Genomic DNA, 22,403 nt, shown 5'->3' on the forward strand with positions numbered 1-22,403 from the left:
GCTGGGTACGGGCTTGGCGAACCTGGGGTCCTCGAACTGTGGACTGGTGTGCCCCGCCAGTCTGCTGATCCGTAAGCTCTGGGCATGCTTCAGCGACCACCGTGTGGTGCAACGGTGGAACATTGTGTGTCATAGGGACCGGGGATCTTGGCTTGATTGGCTGGATTGCGAGGATGGTACATACCTCTATTAAAAACCCTTCAATCTTAAGGTGTGCTGCTCGCCGATAAGATGCATGGCTGTTGAGGTGGAACAGTCGCTAGCGGACAACCTCTGGGGATCCTGCCGCACCTCAGTTGTACGAGGCTTATCCAGGCATGCGGGGCTCTGTCTGGATGGACATAAGTTTCCCTAGCTGCTCGTGGGATGACCATGGATACCATGAATTCTTCCTCTTTTCCTCCTCCTAATTTTTCGCTGGCCAGTGGGATGGGTGGACCGCTGGTAGGCACTACCGCCCAATCCAACAAGAGGGCTAGGTTAGCCAGTCCTCCTGACTCAGGCGTCAGCAAACATACAGCAGTTCAGAGTAACAGAGCACATACTGACAACCAGAATGTGTTTTTAATAATAAAAAGGAAAGAGGGTTCCTTTGAAAAGATTTCACCATTCTATATCCAAAAGGGTCTAGAAGGAATAGCTGGAACTTTAAAATCAGTGAAGCGTTTACGGAATGGGACACTGCTTGTTGAAACATCAACTGCTCAGCAAGCAGTTAACCTTCAAACAGCTAAAAGCTTGGGGGAATACACAATCGACACAGAGCTTCACAGCACCCTGAACTCCAGTAAGGGTGTTGTTACCTGTAGGAATCTCATTGACATTCCTGTAGAAGAATTAAAGAGTGAGTGGGCTCAGGAGGGAATTGTTGACGTTCAGAACATCATGAAAAGGGTGGATGGGAACCTGGTGAAATCTGACTCCTTCATTCTTACTTTCAATACCCCCAAACTCCCAGAAAACGTCAAGGCAGGATTTCTTCGACTAAACGTCCAGTCGTGTGTCCCAAACCCAATGCGCTGTTTTAAGTGCCAGCGTTTTGGGCATACAACTTTAGGGTGTAAAGGAGAAGCGATGTGTGGCAACTGTAGTAAGGCTGCCCATGACGGAGTTGACTGTTCGTCGCCTGTCAGATGTATAAACTGTTTTGAAAGCCACTCTGATTGGAGTAGGGACTGTAGAATCTTCCTAGAGGAATGTAAAATACAAGAACTAAAAACAACTAAGCGTATCCCCTACAGTGAAACCAAAAATATCTTTAAGGCCATGCAGTCCCCCACGTTCGTTACGTCTTTTGCTTCCATTGTTCAGAAGCTGCCTCCAAAAGTCGATGCATCTACACAGACGGACGTTGTTAGTGTTGGCACGAACACCTGCACATGTCAGTGCACTTGCAAGGCAGCAAGTGTATCAGTGCCTGTAGCCCCTCCTCGAGCAGCAGAGAAAGTTACAGTAGCTAACATTGAAGAGCCCCAGGCATCTCCGATTGCTGAGGCTGTTCCAAAGCCCAGCATGGTCATAAACACCCCAGCTCCAGTTCCAGCAAAGCCCCCTAAACAAAGGAAAGCACACGTCAAGCAGCACCAACAAATTAAATCGGCTGGTAAACCCTCGGATCATGTTAATGTGGTCCCACTAGACGCTTCATCAGACTCTTCCCCAGAGCTGATGGAGTCTGAGAATATGGGGCAATCATCTCGCCCCAAGACTGAGCCTCCACCCGCTGCAGTCTCCCCACCTCAGCGGAAAGAGAGGCAGAAAATACAACCACCGTGATGGCTCTCATATTACAATGGAACCTGCAAGGGTTCAGGACACATGTGGAGGAACTACGTCTATTGATTCAGGATAGACCTATGCTGCAAGAGACAAATTTCAGTGAAACATACACCCCTGAGCTACGTGGCTATGTCCACCACAAAAAGGACGACCTGAGTGGACAGAGAGCTCGAGGAGGAGTAGGTATCTACGTCAACACTGACTACCACTCCTCGCCTCTCTCCCTCATGACGAATTTACAGGCAGTTGCAATATTAGTACATGTGCGTCATATGCTAACAGTATGTTCGCTTTACCTGCCCCCACATGATGTGCTCGATGAAGAGGCTGTCAGTGATCTCCTTACACAGCTCCCCCACCCCTTCATCCTCTGTGGTGATTTTAATGCACACAATATGCTTTGGGGCTCTGTGAGTGCTTGCCCCAGGGGTAGAGCAATCGAGAGGCTTCTTCTGTCTTCCAGCGTCTATTTGCTAAATACAGGTCAAAGCACGCATTTTTGCATTGCAACTGGGTCGTTCTCTGCCATTGATCTACACTTTGCTCTCCAGCCATCGCCCACACTGCTGCATGGGAAGTAGTTGATGACTTACACGGCAGCGATCACTTCCCCACCTGGATTCACCTGCCTCATGCAGTGGAACCGGAAAGGAAACCACCTCAATGGGTGCTCGGTCGAGCCAACTGGCCCAGTTTGAACATCGGGTCAGTGTCCAGGAATGGGTGGATCACATTACTGAAGTGATCCACTGCGCCAGTGAAGCGTCCATCCCACAGTCCACGGGACAACCGAAGCGGCAGCCTGTCCCTTGGTGGAGCGACGAATGCCGCTCTGCAGTCAGGGCTAGGCGGGCAGCTCTGCGTAGGTTCAAATGCCGGCCAACTGTAGAGAACCTTGCATCCTTTCGGGTGGCGAGGGCAAAGTGTCGTCGGATTATATGAGAGAGCAAGAAGAGGTTGTGGCAGCAGTTCCTGAACACCATTAATCGTTCTACACGAAGTTCCATTGTATGGGAGACCATCAGGAGGATTTCTGGGAGAGGTGGGAGGTGCCCTGTGGCTGCTATAATGTGGAACGGTACTCTCCGAATGACCCCAAAAGATATTGCCCAGTCTATGGTGGCTCATTTTGCAGCTATTACTGCAACCGCCAGTCAGAATCCAGCTTTCCAGCCCCACAGAGTGGCTGCTGAGAGGAGCAGTTTTGACTTCCGCTCACCCAATACAGAAGAGTACAACTGCCCATTTTCCATGTGGGAACTGGATTCTGCATTGTGTGGGGCTCGTGATACATCCCCTGGTCAGGATAGAATCCACTATAACATGCTGTGGCACCTCACAGGGAGAAATAAAGAAATCCTCCTCCGACTTTTTAATCTAGTTTGGATGTCCGGTCACTTCCCCGGCTCGTGGCGTGAAGCAATTTTAATTCCTGTTTTAAAACCTGGGAAAGATCGCACATGCCCGGGTAGTTACCGTAGTGTTGCCCTCACTAGCTGCGTGGGAAAGACCTTGGAGCAGATGGTCAACTGCCGCCTTGCCTGGATGTTAGAATACAGACAACTCCTTAGTCGCTTTCAGTGTGGGTTCAGGAGGTATTGCTCCACCTTTGATAACCTGGCCCTCCTGGAGGCGGCTATACAACAGGCTTTCCTGCGCCAGCATCACCTGTTGGGAATATTTTTTGACGTTGAAAAGGCATACGACACTACTAGGAGGCATCTTATCATCAGGCAGCTCCACGAATGGGGTTTTCATGGATGTCTTCCCAATTTTATTCGGTCCTTCCTGTCGCCACGTTATTTTCGGTACCGAGTCGGAGACGTACTGTCTAATCGCTTTGAACAGTTGAACAATGTCCCTCAAGGTAGTGTTTTAAGTGTGACGGTCTTTGCTATTGCTATTAATAGTATTATGTCTGTTGTGAAAAGTCCTGTGCAGTGTTCCTTGTTTGTGGACGATTTCTCTGTATTTTGCTCTTCTTCAAGCCTTGCAACGACGACTCGTCAGTTGCAACTCACTCTGCGACGTCTGGATGAATGGGCACAGAAGAGTGGTTTTAAGTTTTCAACTGATAAGTCGGTGTGTGTTCTTTTTAACCATTCTCGTTCCATTTTTGACTTGCCTGAGTTGAGGATGAAGGACACCATTCTGAATTTTAAAGACACGGTGAAGTTTCTGGGCCTCACTTTTGATTCTAAGCTTACGTGGCTGCCACACATTAAGGAACTGAAAAAAACGGTCTCTTAAGGCGCTGCCTATTTTAAAATGTCTGAGTCACCACACATGGGGAGCAGACAGGACTTGTCTGCTCGGGTTTTACAGAGCCTTCGTGCGGTTCCGGCTTGATTATGGATGCACGGTGTATGGGTCTGCAAGACCCACTTATTTGAAGCTGTTGGATGTGTTGCACCATGAGGGGATTCGGTTGGCCACTGAGGCGTTCAGAACGAGCCCCATACCGAGCCTCTGTGCAGAGGCAGGTGAACCGCCACTTCACTTCCGGCAGCGTCTACTAATGGTGCACCAGGCCTATCAAACATTATCCACACCATACACACCACACTGTTGCTCAGCCTCCACTGGAAAGGCTTTTTCGCAACCGGCAACGAGCAACAAGGCCCTATGGGATTCGTGCAAAGGATTGCATTTTAGAGATGGGTGTGGCCGGTTTTAATGTTTCACGTCAAGGTTGGAGCAGATATCCACCTTGGCTCCTCCAGAGGCCCAGACTGATTTTAGATTTGGCAAATTTTAAGAAAGACAGTAGCCTACATCAGATTTTACTTTCAAATCTTTGTTTTTTAACATTTTAGATAGGCATCATGATTTTACAGTAGTCTACACTGATGGATCCCAGCAGGGGGATTTTCTTGGCTACTCAATAGTGTTCCCCGAACGTGTCATCAGCAAACACTTCCTAATTTGCTCTGACTCACTGAGCGCATTACAGTCACTGCAGAACCTGTACCCAGCAGAGAAGTTGGAACAGCTGATTTACGACCAACTGTACATCCTCCAACAACAGGGCAAGCAAGTGTCCTTTTGCTGGGTGCCAGGACATGTGGGGATACGGGGAAATGAACAAGCTGATAGAGCTGCCCAGGACGCCTGCAGATTACCGGAGGTGACACAATGTTCTATTCCTTTGCAAGGTGTCGTTTCTGTGCTGTGGCGGAAGTATATGCAATTGTGGGAGGAGGAATGGCTGGCGGTGAGGGAAAATAAGCTGCGGTTGGTGAAACCCACCATCCAGCCATGGTGTTCCTCCTGCCGGTCACCTAGGCGTGACTAAGTGACCCTTACACGTCTTCGCATAGGGCACTGTCCTCTTACGCATGCCTTCTTAGTATGGCGAGAGGAACCCCTGCTGTGCGATGCCTGTGGCGTACGAATCACTGTATGCCACATTTTACTTGAGTGTGATTTATATCGTTCTGTCAGGGCGGAAGTTAGTATTAGTGGGGATCTGCCCTCGATTTTAGCCGATGACGAGGCGAGTGTCAAGAAAGTTTTAAGGTACTGTGATGTTTCTGGGCTTCAGCCTAAAACTTTAGGTTGGAATTTTTAGTGTGTTGCCGAGTGGCTGACCACTCCTTTTTTTTCTTGTAATAGGCCAGTTCCAAACATGTGCTATGTGTTTCATTTTAACCCCTTCCCCTACGTTCTCTTGCAGTTCTCCTCTTTATGTGCTGCTTTCCACTTGGCTACTGTTGACGTGCATACTGCCTATGTAGTCTGTCACCTTTAACTTTAGTCCTATTTTTGCACTTGCTGCATTTTAGTGACACTCGTCCGTTGTTGTTTCCATTCGGGCGCTAAAGACTACACTGTTGAGCGCCCATAACACCTTATCCATCCACCCATCCATCCATCCATCACCATGAGCTTTGGGCATGCTTTAGAGACCACTGCATGGCACAAGTGATGCAACGTTGTGTGTCCCAGAGAATGGGGATTTTGGCTTGACCACCCAGATCATTGCTGTTTAGGTGGAACAGTCGTTAGTGGGCAACCTGTGAGGAACCTACCGCTTCTCAGTTGTATAAGGCTTACTCAGGCAAGCAGGGCTCTGTCTGAGTGGACCCTTAGCTGCTCATGGGACCGAAGCTCATGGGACCGAAATGGAAATCTCAAAATCATTTTCTTCTCCTCCCAGCGGGAATGGTGTACCATCTGGGAGTGTTCACATCCATTTAACCAAAAGGATGAGAGAGGCTTGTCTTCCTGATAATAAGAATATTTTGGACTGCAGTAAAAGGGCTCTTGGAGTCATGAATAACAATGTGTTTCTGGCGATAAAGAGGAAAGAGGGGACATTTGGAAAAATATACTCCTTTTATATCCATACGGGTTTGTCAGGCCTTGTTGGAACATTAAAATCTATAAAACAATTGCGTAATGGCTCATTGTTGGTTGAAACTAACAGCTCAAAGCAGGTAGACCTTCTTAAGAAATCGCGAAAACTGGGTGACTATGATATCACTGTTGAGATGCACACCTTTATCAGCTTGAGTAAGGGCATTGTCACATACCAAGATATCATGGACATGGGCATAGCAGAACTGAAGCAAGAACGAGCATCCCAGGTAATAGTCAAAGTGGAACAACGAACGTGCAGGAATAATGGAGCAACTGGAAAGACTGCCACTTTCATTGTCACATTCAGTTCTCCGACACTGCCTGAACATCTTATGGTGGGGCTCCTTCGACTTAATGTTTGGCCTTATATTCCAAACCCTATGTGGTGCTATAAATTCCAGCGTTTCAGCTGTACAATCATGAGTTGTGGAAGTGAAGCGATCTGCGGGAACTGCTGGAAAGCCGCTCATGATGCTTGGACTGACTGCACGTCTCTGGCGATCTGCATCAACTGCTCTGGAAACCATCCAGTCTGGAGCCGAGACTGCCCTGTTTTTGCTGAAGAACACAAAATACAGGAGATAAAAGTGACCATGTGGATCCCCTATGCCGAAGCCAAAAAAGAATATCAGGTGACTAAACCCCCTGTCTTTACCACCACATATTCTTCCATGGAGCAGAAACCTATTCCCAAAGTGGATGCATTGACAAAGACAACACCTAGTATGTCTGTATTGACCAGAAGCACCTGTACTTGCATGTGTACATGTCAAGGAAAAAAGAGTAAGGACAAAGCAATCCAGGCAGCTGCACCAGGAAAGACCAGCAACAGTTCCACAGTAAGTATCTAGAAAGTACAAGGAAAACAGAATGCCTCTCAGCGCCCCCTTTTCCCCTCATCCTCAAAAGGACAGGGTGCAGGGAAAGGCTCATGATGTTTGGGTCGAAAGCTGTCCCGAATGCCATCAAATGTCACTCTTTCCCCATCTGACTGATGAGAAGAATATCATGGAGTTTGATGCCTTGGATCCAGGCAGCCCCTCCACTCCCCCCCCCCCCCCCCCCCCCTTGGCCTTCAAGTGCTTCATCTCCCCTGTGCAAAGTTAGGGGTAAATTAAAGGGGGAGAGGACCAAGGGAGGTGTCGCAGTATTTGTCACTAATGTGCGCCACTCCTCTACTCTTCCCTTGTCTGCTGACCTGCAAGCAGTTGCAGTTCAAATTCATGTGTGTTGATGGATCATTGTTTGCTCACTGTATTTACCTCCGCTAGATGCACTAGACCCTGAGGCTCTCACAGATCGTATCGCACAACTCCCGCGACCAAACCTCCTTCTGGGAGACATCAGTACCCATCATGTCCTGTTGGGCTTGACCAATGCTTACCCTAGGGTCACGTTTTCGAGGGCCTCATGATGTCTCATGAGCTGAGCATCCTTAGCATGGGTACTCACATGTATTTCTCTTCTGCTACTGGGTCATTCTCATCTATCGACCACTCTTTCTGTTCTCCCGCCCTCGCTGACTCTGATCAGTGGGAGGTCATTGACAACCTTCATTCCAGTAATCACTTCCTAATCCACCTTCACCTCCTAAATGGTCACCGCCTGAAGTTAAGCCCCCAAAATGGATGGTCAGCAGAGCTACCTGAATGCGTTTCAGCCAGCTGTCTGTGTTTGAACAGTGTGACAATGTCCAAGGATAGGTGGACCTCATCGCACGAGTGATCCACCATGCCACTGACTTCTCCATCCTTAGTCCTCAGGTCACCTTAAGAGAAGACCAGTATCTTGGTGGACAGATGAGTGCTGTTCCATGATGTGGGAAAGGCGTGAATCTCTTTCACATTTTAAATGCCGACAGACAGTAGACAACCTTAGGGCCTTTCGAGTCGCAAGGGCCAAGGATTGATGCATCATTAGGGAAAGTAAGTACAGGTCATGGCAAGCATTCACTCTTTCCACTTCTTCTGTAAAAGTATGGAAAACCACCTGGAGGATTTCCGGTAAATACAGCCATTTACTGTTAGCAGCGGTGCAGAAATGGGTGCCTCCAAACAACACCCAGAGACATTGCCCCGATGCCGGCCAAATTTATTGCCTAAAATACTGCCAATAAAAGCCAGGACCTGGCACTTCATTGCTATCATGCGACTGTAGGCCAACATTTCTGAGGCCTACAACTCCTCTTTCTGCACGTGGGAGCTTGAATCGGCACTGACTGAGATTCATGACACTGCACTCGGTCACGACCAAATTCGGTATTGCATGCTTCGACATTTTCCAGCAGCATCAAAGGAAATCCTCCTCGATTGTTTTAATCTAATATGGCAGATAGGCAACACCCCCAACTTGTGGAGGGAGGCAATTCTGATCCTTCTCCTCAAACCAGGAAAAGACTGCACACATCCCAGTAGTTATCGAGACTATCGCCTTAATGAGCTGTGTAGCAAAGACCTTGGAGCAAATGGTTAGCTGTCGTCTGGTCTGGTTGGTAGAGATCAGGCAACTCCTTAGCCGCTCTCAGTGTTGGTTCCGAAGATTTCAATCCACTCCTAGAGGCAGCTATTCAGCAGGCTTTACTCTGTAAGCGTCATTGTATCAGCATATTCTTCAATATAAGTAAGGCATATGATACTACTTGGAAACACTGTATTCTCACACAACTGCATCAGTGGGGCTGTCATGGTCACCACCCCACTTTCATACAGTCTTTCCTGTCTCAGCAGTTTTTTAGGAGCTTAGCTGGTGACACACCGTCTGATTGATTTGAGCAGGAGAATGGTGTTACTCAGGGCATTGTTTTAAGTGTTACCCTGTTTGCCACAGCCATCGACAGTATCACATCTATGGTAAGAAGTCCTGTACAATGGTCATTATTTGAGACGATTTTATTGTTTTCTGTATCTCCTCCAGTGTTGCAATGGTGAGCTGTCAGTTGCAACTTATAGTGCCGTGGTTAGAGGCTTAGGCTGCAAAGATGAGTTATCAGTTCTCTGTAGATAAGTGTTTGTGTTTGTGTGTGTGTGTGTGTGTGTGTGTGTGTGTGTGTGTGTGTGTGTGTGTGTGTTCATTTTAATCATTCTCATTGTCTTTTTAATTTGCCTGCCTGGAATATGGGGGACATCATCCTACATTTTAGAGACAAAGTGCAATTTCTGGGCCTCATTTTTGATCCCCGATTGTCATAGTTACCACACATGCGAGACCTGAAAGGCAGAAGTACTGAATATCATCAAGTGCCTTAGCCACAGGTCTTGGGGAATGGACAGGGTGCGTCTCCTTCTGTTTTGTCAGGATTTTGTGCGTTCGTGGCTGGACTATGGTTGCACAGTGTACAGGTCAGCGAGGTCCTCTTACTTGTATATCATTGACGCTGTCCATCATGAGGGGATTTGGCTGACCACAGGTGCTTATCGGACTAGTCCCATACCTAGCATCCGTGCTGAGGTGGGAGAAACGCAACTTACCATCCGGCGCCAGTTCCTCATGGTGCTTCAGGTGTGTATGCCCTTGCATTTCCAACTTCATCCACACACCGTATTGTTGCTCGTCTACCTCTGGATCACCTTTTTTCCAACCATCCATGAGTGACAATGCCATTTGGGATCCGTGTGCAACCTGTGCTTGGGTCACTCGGCGAGGAGCCAGTACGTCAACAAATCCAAGGTTTTAACTGTCTGCCACCCTGGTTACTATAGAGACCCAGAGTGATTTTAGATTTGATGTTATTCAGGAGAGATAGCACTCCTGCTTCCTATTTTAATGAGATATTCTCTGATATTTTATGTGAGTATCACAACCATGTAGTTGTTTTTACAAATGGGTCTAAGCAGGGGGACGCTGTTGGTTGCTCTGTCATTTTCCCGGATCATGTCCTCAAGATTAGACTGCTTCCAGAATTTACTGTCTTTGACACAAAATTATATGCGATCTTGCGAGCACTGGAGCAGATGAGATGTTCTCCTGGTTTTAGATTACTTTTCTGCTCAAATTCTCTGAGCGCCCTTTACTCTTTCCGACATTTGTACCCAGAAGGTACAGTAACCCAGAATATTTAGGATGCCCTCCTCAACTACAATGATTGGGGAAGGAGGGATCTTTCTGCTGTGTACCTAAGCACATTGGAATTGTTGGGAATGAAAGGGCGAATCGAGCAGCCAAGGAGGCGTGTTGTGATCCTCTGGTATTTCGGTGTGCTATTCCCCCTGCATGCTATCACCTCACTGTTGAGGTACAAAGTCATGTGTCAATGAGAAGATGAGTGGCTGGCAGTGACCGATAACAAGCTCTGTGTCATCAAGCCCACAACTTGGCCGTGGAGTACTTCCTTGCAGCCACGTCGGCTGGATGAGAGACTTCTTACTCGTCTTCGCATAGGCCACAGCCCTATGACACATGTATTCTTACTCTGGCGAGAGGATCCTCCTGTATGTGGTACTTGTGGCATGCAGGTCATCGTGTGCCACATTTTATTTGCTGACCAGCAGACTGTGGAGGATTTGCTAGCGGATCTGTCGTCTTCGTCTATTTTATGTAATGATCAAACAATTGTGGTTAGATTTTTAAAGTTTTGTGAATTGTCCAATGTTTTAACAAGATTTTAGGGGAATCTTCTTAATCTGTCAAAGGGTGGCAGGCTCACACTTTTTTTTTTTTTTTTGTAAGTGGCCAGCCAGTCAAATTTCCCTGTAATTTTCTTTTAGTTCTTCTGTGTTTTGTTTTCTCTGTGTTTTAATTTCTTGATTGGTTCTGTTCCCTTCTGATTGGTTTTAGTGCATGTGTGAGTGCATGTCATAATACAGTGTGACTGTGTGGTCATTTTGAGTGCATGCGTGTACAACACTTTTAGTTCATCTCCACATTCGTTTGTTTTTATAAGTGTAATGGTGCTGATGACTTCGCCATTGTGTAAGGACACTGATGACCTCGCCATTGGGCACCCATCAGATCCACACACACACACACACACACACACACACACACACACACACGACACCTGCTGGAGGCGTCTTCAGTGATATTTTGATTGTCTTCCTTCCTGGAACATTGACAGTGGCTTTTGTTTTTCCACTGACAAAACTGTCTGTATGAATTTCTGGTGGCACAATTGGGAATTTCTGGTGGCACAATTGTTTTCTCCCACCATCTTTACATTTTGGGCCTGTTGCTTTCTGTTCAGCAAAACTACAAACTTCCTGGGGCTCATGCATGGTAGGAAACTCTCTTGGTCCTCCCATGTGTCTTACTGTCAATCTGTTGTATGTGGTTCCTTAGTGTCCTACGTGTCCTCAATGGTACTTCCTGGGGTGCAGATTGAACCATCCTCCTCCATTTGTACTGGTCTCTTGTCCGTTCGAAACTAGACCATGGGTGCTTTACTTATGCATCTGCATGTCCGTCCCTCTTACACCGTCTCAATACTATCCACCATCGTGACATCTGTTTGGCCACTGGCACATTTTATAGTAGCCTGGTTGAGAGTCCGTAGCTGAAGCTGCTGAACTACCACCATCCTATTGCTGTGACATTCTCCTCGCCAGGTATGCAAGCCGTTTGTCTGTCATTTGTGGCCACCCATCCTATGCCTCCTTCTTCGTTGATTCCTTTGATTGCTAGTATGGGGCGTGTCCCTCTTCTCCTTTACCTTCTGGAGTCCGCTTTGAGCAATTGCTCCAGCCTCGTAACCTCACACTACCTGCAACTTTCCTGGTCGGTCTGAACCCTTCACCACCTTGGCTTCGTGAAGTGGCCCATGTTCACTTTGGCTTCCATTCGCTTCCTAAGAACACTATTCCACCTTCACTCTTCGCCTTCAGTTTCACGACCTATTGCATGGAAATTTGCAATAGTACCTTTGTGTACACTGACTGCTCTCGGACTGACTTTGGTGTCAGGAGTGCCTTCATCATTGGTGCCAATGTTTTTTTATATCAGGTCCCGGCACACTACTCGGAATTTGCAACCAAGCTCTTCGCCCTGTATCTGGCCGTAGAGAACATCCGGCAACATACGCTTTTCAATTGTGTCCTCTGCTCAGACTCTCTCAACGCCCTTCAAAGTCTGTGTGCGTTGTTTACCGCCCATCCCTTAGTGCACCTGGTCCAGGAAGCCTGTCACTTGCTCACTCTTGGTGGAGCCAGTGGGATGTTTCTGTGGGTTCCTGATCATGTCGGTCTGCCAGGAACCGAGGCTCCTGATGCTGCTGCCGAGGCCGCAGTCCCCGTACTTCAGCCCTTTAGTTTGTATATTCCCTCCAGTGATCTCTATGTTGCCGTCTGTCAGGCGGTGGTGTCACTTTGCTATCGGCATTGGTCCTCCCTTCATGGGAATAAGCCTCTCCCAGTGGCTTGGACGACCTCCTCTCTGCCCTCCCGTTGAGAGGAGCTAATTTTAACTAGGTTGTTTATTGGGCACTGCCTTTTTAGCCATCCTCATTTGTTAAGTGGCAGTCCTCCACCACTTTGTACACATTGTGCCCAAGTTTTAACTGTCCACCACTGCCTGATGGAATACCCATTTTTTAACTGTTTACGTTCCTTCTTGGGTTTGCTGTCTGAGTTATCAGCTGTTTTAGCAAGTGATGCACGGGCTGTTGACCGCATTTTCCTTTTTATCCATTGTAGCAATATGATGAAGGCCATTTCATTTTTAGGTCTGGACCTTCATTTGTGTATGGTGTCTTTTGTAGCCCTTTCTCCACATCCCTGTTTTTAGCTGTCTTCAATTGGGATTGATGTATAGTCATTTTTGAACTCCTCTCTGTCTTAATGAGCTATAGTTTTGAGTTGGGCGTGTATGATCCCATTTGTTTTTTGTACCCTAAAACCAAACAAACAAACAAACGTACGTCTCACACTGGGTTAGAACACCAGTTACTGCCAGGGTTGTATGGTGTGTTCACAGCAGAGCTACTAGCAATCAGCAGGGCCATCTGTTTTGTTCTCAGGCCTCCCTCCACAGTGTTTTAATTTGTACTGACTCAATGAGTAACCTTCAGGCTATCAACCGATGCTACTCTCACCATCCTGCCATCTCTGCTATCCATGACCTTGTCTTGGCCCTTGGCTGTGCCACCTGCTCAGTTGTCTTTCTGTGGGTCCAAGTCATATGGGCATCCCAGGGAATAAACCAGTTGACCATTTGGTTTGATAAGCAGATACTTACCCCCTTCCCTTTCATGATTCCAGCCTTGGACATGCAGATCTATGTTTCATCTCTCTTTGCCCTAAAGTGGAATGACATCTGGTGCACTACAGCTCTCAGTAATAAACTCCGCACAATCAAGGAGTCTACTGCGGTTTGTTACTCTTGCTTCTGCTCCTCTCAGGAGGAGCCCGCTGTCTTATGCCTTCTAGCACTGGTCATACCAGGCTCCCTCATTGTTTTCTCTGGTGTAATGAACCACCCCCACAATGTGGTTGTGGAGCCCGACTGATAGTATCCTATATATTGCTGGAATTTCCCCTTCTTTTGGTCCTTCCTCAAATTTAATATTAGCAGATGACTCATAAATGGTTGAATTGGTCCTCAGTTTTCTCTGTGAAAGTGGTTTTTATTTTCAGATATAAGGATTTGCTTTCCTCCTGGAGCAGCAGCAGGGGCAGGGTGGTTGTGGTTGGGATCTCTCTCCTTGTTTTCTATGTCTGGGATCCATGACCACTCCCCCTTGCAAAGCTCCCTCTTTTATCCCTCTGCTTTCCCAATTTTTAGATTTGGGCTACCCTTTTATAACTTCTGCTTGTGTGTTTTAACTTCCTCCTTTTATAGTTTGACTCCTCTGACTGGATCCATCCACCTTTAGCAGACCCTCTTTCTTCTGTGGCTAACTTTGGAATCAGGGGACTGATGAATTTGCCATTTAGTCCCATAACTCCCTGAATCAATCAATCAATCTTCCTTCAATGGTGTTTGCTGGTCCACAGCCAGATGCTAGACAATGGCTGAAGGAACCCCAGACTGCTGGCCTTTGGACTTCTCTTTCTTTTTGTGTCCCTGAAACCAATTCAGGGAAAGTTTCCCAGTCCTTATCTTCTGAGGAGGAGGAGGAGAAAAAGAAGTGCTCTAAAATGAAGGAAGCTCCAGTGCCCTCAATGCCACCGGACTCTGCATATACTCCTCCTGTGTGTAAGGTGGAGATGAGATCCCAGTGGCCTGTGAGGCACCAGATCTCCCCATGCAATATGTCGCAGAACCTATGTCAGTAGATCCCATGATGTTTCAACCGGTGGCAGCATACAACACTGTGTTATAACCTGCCCTTCTCCTGTGATCGCTGCATGCCCCACAGTATTCAGTCAGTCTGATCCTCCAGTGGAAGTGTAATGGATTTTTCTGTCACCTGGCTGAGCAACTTGGATCCCCAGGGCCTCACCGCTCTTTGGCGGATACGTGCTTGGCTACCATGGGGCCCCAGCATTTCCATGCTGCATGTCTATCCTCTTACTATTCTTTCTCCCCTCCCTAGGGGGACATGTCTAGGATTTTTTGGAAGTGTGTTGTGCATATTCAGTAGCCGATATCAGAACAGTTTCTCCACTGTTTTTCTTTCCTTTTTTCTTTCTTTGTTCTCCTTCTCCTATCCTTCCTCTGCTTCGGTGTTTGAGGTTCATCTTTTTCTTCTTCATCCCTATGTGCTCCTGAAGGACGGACCATGCATCAGATGCATAACAGGGGACTGGGTAACACGTAATTCCAAGGTCCGGGTTGACAGGTAGGGTTCGCACATACCCCCTGGTACAGGGCAGGCCCAGGGAGGGTTGGTTGCCTGACCTGCTACCTTCCCAACTTCCCAATTGGTCACCGAGCGAGATGGTGCAGTGGTTAGCACACTGGACTCGCATTCAGAAGGACGACGGTTCAATCCCGCGTCTGGCCATCCTGATTTAGGTTTTCCGTGATTTCCCTATATCACTTCAGGCAAATGCCGGGATGGTTCCTTTGAAAGGGCACGGCCGATTTCCTTCCCCATCCTTCCCTAACCCGAACTTGTGCTCTGTCTCTAATGACCTCGTTGTTGATGGGACGTTAAACACTAATCTCCTCCTCCTCCCAATTGGTCCCTCTATCAGGTGTTCGGGAGGTGTGATCTGAGGTGTGACCAATCACCTAAGGCAAGCGTGCAAGTGTGCCCCCTTCGGTGGGGGGTGGGGGGGTGTCCCAGTTGGAAAGAGTGCACCATTGGAGACGCTGGCAATCATGGGGGATTTTCTTGCAATGAGCCAATCATCTTCTTCACAGTCAGCATCTACCAAATGTAAACAGGATGAGGCTAATGATTCAAGGACCCTCCCAGCTGAACCGTGGTTCCTCGTGGTTTCATGTACTGAAGACGATCAGTTCTTATCTACGGTAAATTCGTTTATTATTCAGAAAGGTGGTGATGCAATTGCTGGCCCTGCGAAATATTGCTCTTGCTCTTGTTTATGAAAGTGTTCTTTGCTTTTGGAGACTACTTCTGATTTTCAAGCACAACTACTTGCAGCTTCATTCCTCCACGGCTGTCCTGTTCATGTCGAGGCACATCAAACACTGAATTCTTCCTGCGGTGTTATTTACAATAGGCTGCTCGATGGTCTTACCGAGGCAGAAATCCGATCAGGGTGTCATTGCACTCCATCAGGTGATGAAAAAGGTAGATGCATCTTTAGTGCCCACACGCACTCTTTTTCTCACTTTTGATAGAGTGGTGCTTCCGTCAAAGATAAAAACAGGCTCCGAAGTTATCACAGTCCAACTGTACATTCCAAACCCGATGCTCTGCTACCAATGTCATCATTACAACCACATTCTAATGTCCTGTTGACTCCCAGCCAAATGTGTAACCTGTGGTAGAGATGCTCATGAAGGCAATTGTCCGGCTCCTTATCCCAGCTGTATCAACTGCAATGGTGACCATGCTGTCTCCTCCCAAAATTGTCCCATGTATCTTGATGAGTGGGGTGTCCAGGAGATCCGTATGAAGGAAAAAGTGCCTTACCCGGCCACTTGCAAGTTGTTGGCTAGTCGGAAACCCTGCTTTCTACCATCCGGCACTTACAGTAGTGTTCTTACTACATCTCACTCTATGAGGAACATGGCCACACATACAATGTGACCTCAGCTTCAGCACTGCATTGTGAAATTGTCTAGTGTTATGGTAGCATCACCATCTCCTCTTCCAGCTGAGCAACAAGCCACCAAACTTCTGCCTCATGGGGTGAAGTCACCAGCTAACAACCGGCAGACTGGAAAGGACAGAAGGAATACTCCCACGAAGACTTACTACATCCCTCCGGCCAACAAACATCTGAGTCTTCCTCCACCAACAGGAAACACTCTAAGAAGTCCAACAAAGGCAAACGGTCTTCTCCTTCGCCGACTCGGAGATGCTCTTTGATGGTGTCGCCATGTGATACTCTCGTCTGGCCGACCTCCGTGTCACCAGTGCACACCACCAACCATTTTTCTGCCCTAGCCTCCACTGATCGACAGAGGGAGAATGTCGATACCTCTCTAGATCTCATGGATCTGGATCTTCCAGCCTCTGCACCCTGTAGCAGTGAGTCTTTGAAGACTGGCACTCAGCAGCCACTGAGGTGACACCTCTTCATTTTTTCCTTCCTCCCTTTTCCTCATTAAGATTCACCTCCAATGGAACCATCACGGCCTTTGATCCAACAAAGATGACTTACGGCTGCATTAGAATCACAGCATCTGCTTGGTCTCTGCTTTTAGGAAACAGAATTGTGTCCTCATGACCGCTGTAAGCTCTCGCATCTTCCCTGTCCACTTTGATCTTCTCCACGAGGACAGTATTCCATCTAGTGGGGAGATCATGCTGCTTATCCAGGATGACATTCATAGTTGACCCATCTCCCTGACTACCCGGCTTCAAGCTGTTGAAGTCCGCGTTTTCTTTCCCCACTTGATCTTTTCCCTTTGTATCGTTTACATCCCTCCATCATTTGGTGTCACCGGGGCAGACTTCCTGTAGCTTATTGGCCATCTTCCTCACCCGTTTCTGCTGCTCGGTGACTTTCGTGTGCACCATACCCTTTGGGGCTCACCCAGAACCTGTCAGAGAGGTGCCCTCTTGGCTGACCTCAATCATCTTAACCTCATCTGCCTTACGTGGGAGCACCCACGTCCCTTTCAGGCTCCACTCACACCTATTCCCATTTGCATCTTCTGCACTGCCCAGTCTGTCCATCATCTCAAGTGCTCTGTTCCCTCTGACATATATTCAAGTGACTGTTTACCATGTGGTCTCCGACTGCTTACTCCTACCGTAGTTATGTGCACACCAAAATGGCAGCTCTCTAAGGCCAACTGGAAGCTTTACTCCTCCCTGACGATGTTTGACAAACATTTCCCTAGTTGTGATGAGCAGGTATAATATCTTACAAATGTTATCCTTACCTCCATAGAATGTTCCATTTTTTACACTTCCCTTGATGACTGAGGCATGCCACAACACAGTTCACATGCAGAGACTTGATCTCCGCATTTTTAACCGTCATCCTGTGATTTTCAACTGTATTCATTACAAACAGTTGTGTGCACAGTGTCGTTGTGTTCTTTGGGATACCAGAAAAGCTAGCTGCATTTCCTTTACTAGTCCTTTTAACAATTCCACACTGTCTTTCGTCATGTGTGCCAACCTTCGATGGCTGTTTGGGACCAAGGTTCATTCCCCAATTTCCAGCCTGACAGTAGCAGATGATGTCATAGTGCGCTCTACTGCCATCTCCAACACCTTAGGCTGCTATTTTGCGGAGATTTCGAGATCCACTCACTATCACCCTGCCTTCCTACATCGGAAACCAGTGATGGAGGCTCAGGTGATACCTTTCTCTTCTCAGAATCGTGAGTGCTACAATGCCACCTGTACTATGATGGAGCTAGATGATACTCTCACTTCATCCCGATCCTCCCCTCCAGAGCTGGATGATGTTCACATTCAGGTGTTGCAGAACCTTTCTCTTGCAGGCAAGCACTTTCTCCTTCATATGTACGATCACATCTGGGCAGAGGGCACGTTTACCAGATGCTGGTGTGAAGCCGCTGTCATACTCATACCTAAGCCCAGCAAGGACAAACACCTTCCTTCTAATTATCACCCCATTTCTCTCACCAGCTGTGTTTGTGAGGTGATGCAACATATGATTCATTCTAGCTGGTATGGTGGCTCGAGTCTCACAATTTACTAACCACTGCACAGTGTGAAGTTTGAGTGTGCTGTTATGTGGTTGACCATCTCGTCACTTTGTCAACCCATTTCATGAATGATTTTCTGTCGAGATACCAGACTGTAGCCGTGTTTTTCGATTTGGAGAAATCCTACGACACCTGCTGGAGGACTGGTATCCTGCGTACTCTCTCCATGTGGGGCTTCTTTGGCCGCATGCCCTGTTTCCTTCAGGAATTCTTAAAGACTGAGTTTTAAAGGTATGTGCAGGTTCTGCCTTGTCAGACACCTTTATCCAGGAAAACAGTGTGCCTCAGGGTTCCGTCCTGAGCGTCGTCTTCTTTGCTATCGCCATTAACCATGTTATAGCCTGTCTCCCACCAGGCATCTCCGGCTCCCTTTTCATTGATGATTTTGCCATCTGTTGCAGTTCTCCACAGGCTTGTCTCCTTGAGTGACATCTTCAGTGATGTCTCAATTATCTTTACTCATGGACCATCGACAACGGCTTTCGTTTTTCCACCGACAAAACTGTTTGTATGTATTTCTGGCTATGCGGTTGGTTTCTTCCATTGTATTTACATCTTGGGTCTGTTGCTCTATTTTATTCATTGAAACCAAAATTCCTAGTGCTCATGCTCAATAGGGAACTTCCTTGGTCCTCCCTCATGTCTTACCTGGCCACCTGCTGTACCTGGTCTCTCAGTGTCCTCAGCAGTACTTCCTGGGGAGTGGATCGGACCACCCTCCTCCATTTGTACCGGTCCATTGTACGTTCGAAAGAGGTCTGTGGGAGCTTTGTGTATGCATCTGCATGTCCGTCCATCTTATGCCGCCTCGATGCAATCCACCATCGTGGCATCAGTTTGGCCACTGATGTCTTTTACACTAGCTTGGTGGGAATCTGTATTCGAAAGTTGCTGAACTACCACTTCATGAGGTGGCCTGTATTCATTTTCACCTTCATTTGCTTCCTAATGACGCTACACCAACCTCACTACATTGCCATAAGTTCACAACCTTCGCACGGAACTTCGCAGTAGTACCTTTGTATACACTGATGGCTCTCGGACTGACCGTGGTTTGGGGTGTGCCTTTGTCATTGGAACTGATGATTTTCAGTGTCAGCTTCTGGAACACTGCTCAGTATTTACAGAAGAGCTCTTCGCCCTGTATCAGGCTGCACAGTACATCTGGTGACACAGGCTTTTCAATTGAATCATGTGCTCTGACTCAGCCAGTGCCCTTCAGAGCCTCAGTGTGCTGCACACTATCCATCCCTGTCCCTTGCTCACTCTTGATGGATATGTGATATTACGTGAGTCCCTGGTCACACTGGTCTGACAGCAAACAAGGCCGCTGATGCTTCTGCCAAGGCTGCAGTCCTCATACCTCGGCCCGCTAGTTCTTCCACTCTCTCCCGTGACCTCTGTGTTGCTGTGTCAGGAGGTGGTCTCATTTTGGCAGCACCACTGGTCCTCCCTTCATGGGAACAAGCTCCCACCGGCTTGGACGACCTTCTCCCTCGTCCTCTTGCTGTGAGGAGATCATTTTAGCTAGGCTGTGTATTGGGCACTGTCTTTTTAGCCATCACCATTTGTTAAGTGGTGCTCCCTCACCACAATATGCTCATTGCCCTCAACATCTGACTTTTCACCATGACAGAATGCCCTTCTTTTAACCACTGACATTCTCATTTATGTTTTCCTTTGAGTTATTGGCCATTTAAGAGAACAAAGCGTGGGCTGTCAACTGTGTTTTACTTTTTGTCTGTCGTAACAATATGGTGAAGGACATTTAATCTTTAGTTCAGGACCTCCATTTCTCTATGGCGTATTTTCTGGACCTTTCTCCAAGTCCCTGTTTTTAGCTGTCTTTGCTTCTGTTGCTTGGGCTTAATGTGTAGTCATTTTTAACTTCTTTTCTCTTACTGTTCTATGGTTCTGACATGGGTGCATATGACCTTAGTTGTTTTTATGTTCTAAAACAAACCAGCAACTCAGACTCATGCCCTTTGTAATTACCAACATTATTTTAAGAATCGTACCAACTTAGAGAGGATGTTAGGTGGAGTTTGTACGTATGTTCTGAACTCTGCCTTGTGATACACTGTTGGAGGCTGTGGCTGTTTGGGTAAGGGCACATCAGAATTTTGCCATCTGTAATGTTTATCTCCCTCTTGATGATGTGTCCCAGGATGTACTGTCTGGATTATTCTCTCAGCTTCCCCCATCTTTTCTAGTCTTGCGCAACAACTTCAGTGCCCATAACCCTTTATGGGGCGGAACAATGATTACTGGCCGTGGCAAAGACGTTGGAACTTTACTGGAATGGCCTGGTCTTTGCCTCTTGAATTCTAGTGCTCCTAAACACATCATTGTGGCACACAAAACTTATTCGGCTATTGATCTCTACTTTTGCAGCTTTGGTCTTCTACCATCTGTCCACTGGAGGATCCATAATGACCTGTGTGGAAGTGACTACTTTCCGATCTTCCTATCCCTGCCTCAGCGTTGCTCCCCTGGACGCTTGCCCAGGTGGATTCTCTCTAATGCTGACTGGGATCATTTCACCTCTACTTTCATCCTTAGACCCCCATTGCAATACAGTATTGGTGCGACTGTTTAACATGCAATGGCAGCCATTCTTTTGGCAGCCAACCAAACCATCCCCTCTTCCTCAGGATCCCCCCCCCCCCCTCCCCCCTTGGATGACAATACCCTGGACCCCAGAGGTATCTGTGGCCAAAAGAGATCGTAGGTGGGCTGTCCAACACCATAAGCTGCACACTTTGTTGGAGCACCTCATTGCCTTGAAGTGGCTCTGTGTCCATGTACACTACCTCATAAAAGGATGAAAGCAAGAATCCAGGGAACGGTATGTTTCCACCATTGGATCACATACCTTTCAATCACATGTAGGGGCGAAGATCAGATGCCTCTATGGCTTACAGTCCCCTGCAGGTGTACCAGGTATTTCCTTAGATGATACTGTTTATACTGAGCCATATCCCATCACCGAACATTTTGCTGAGCATTATGCTTGCGCATCTACATCTGAGAACTACCAACCTGCCTTTCGGCTCATAAAACAGTGGGTAGTGAGAATGAGCTTATCTTTTACTACCCGCTACCTGGAGCCATGTAGTGCTCCATTCAGTGAATGAATGGTTACTCTCTAGTGTTCTAGCCAATTGCCCTGATACGCCCCCAGGGCCAGGCCGCATCCACAACCAAATGCTGGAATATCTCTCAGTGGATTGTCAGTGTCACATCTTTGTCCTCTGTAATCGGATCTGGAATGAGAGTGAGTTTCCATCTCAGTGGCGAGAAATTGCAATTGTACCAGTACTGAAACCGGGTAAGAACCCCCCCCTAGAAATGGACAGTTATCCCTCAATCATCCTAACTGATGTTCTCTATAAGTTGCTCTAATGCATGGTGAGCATGACCTTTTGGCTGCATCTCAGGGTGGTTTTAGGAAAGGCTGCTCCACTGCTGATGATTTGTTTCTCTTGGAGCCCAGCACCAAAATGGTCTTGGGCGTTGTCATCACCTCATCACTGTCTTCAGAAGGCTCATGACATGACATGACATTGCAACACCACATCCTTACTACATTACATGATTGGGGTCTCTGGGGTTCACTTCCAATTTTTGTTAAGAACTTTCTGTCACATGATATGATCTGGGTTGAAGTGGGTGCTTCACTCAGTACCCTCCATATCCAAGAGAACAGAGTCCCGGCCCTGTACTGAGTGTCGCCCTCTATCTGTTAGCTATCAATGGTCTAGCGATGACTGTGGAATTTTTGGTGTCGCCCTTCTCGTATGCTGATGATTTTTGATTTTATCATTGCTCCTTTAGTATTGGCGTTGCTGAGCATCTCCTACAGGACACCATACTAAAGGTGCAGTCATGGGCTCTCACCCATGGCTTTTGGTCTTCAGTCACCAAGACTTGGGTCATGCACTGCTGTTGCCGTCATACTGCCCACCCACACCAGAACTTTACCTAGACAATCAATTACTTCTTGTAGTTGAGACGCACTGCTTTTTGGAACTGGTCTTTGATTCCTGACTGACATGGATTCCCTA

The 22,403-nt window shown here is 47.4% G+C and overlaps 1 protein-coding gene across 1 annotated transcript in view; it reads left to right on the forward strand.

Annotated features, from left to right (window-relative positions):
* Nucleotides 1–22,403, forward strand: part of LOC124776169 (synergin gamma-like) — a 162,799-nt gene that overhangs the window by 14,495 nt on the left and 125,901 nt on the right.

This window comes from Schistocerca piceifrons, chromosome 1 (assembly GCF_021461385.2).
Source record: "Schistocerca piceifrons isolate TAMUIC-IGC-003096 chromosome 1, iqSchPice1.1, whole genome shotgun sequence".
NCBI classification, from domain to species: Eukaryota; Metazoa; Arthropoda; class Insecta; order Orthoptera; family Acrididae; genus Schistocerca; species Schistocerca piceifrons.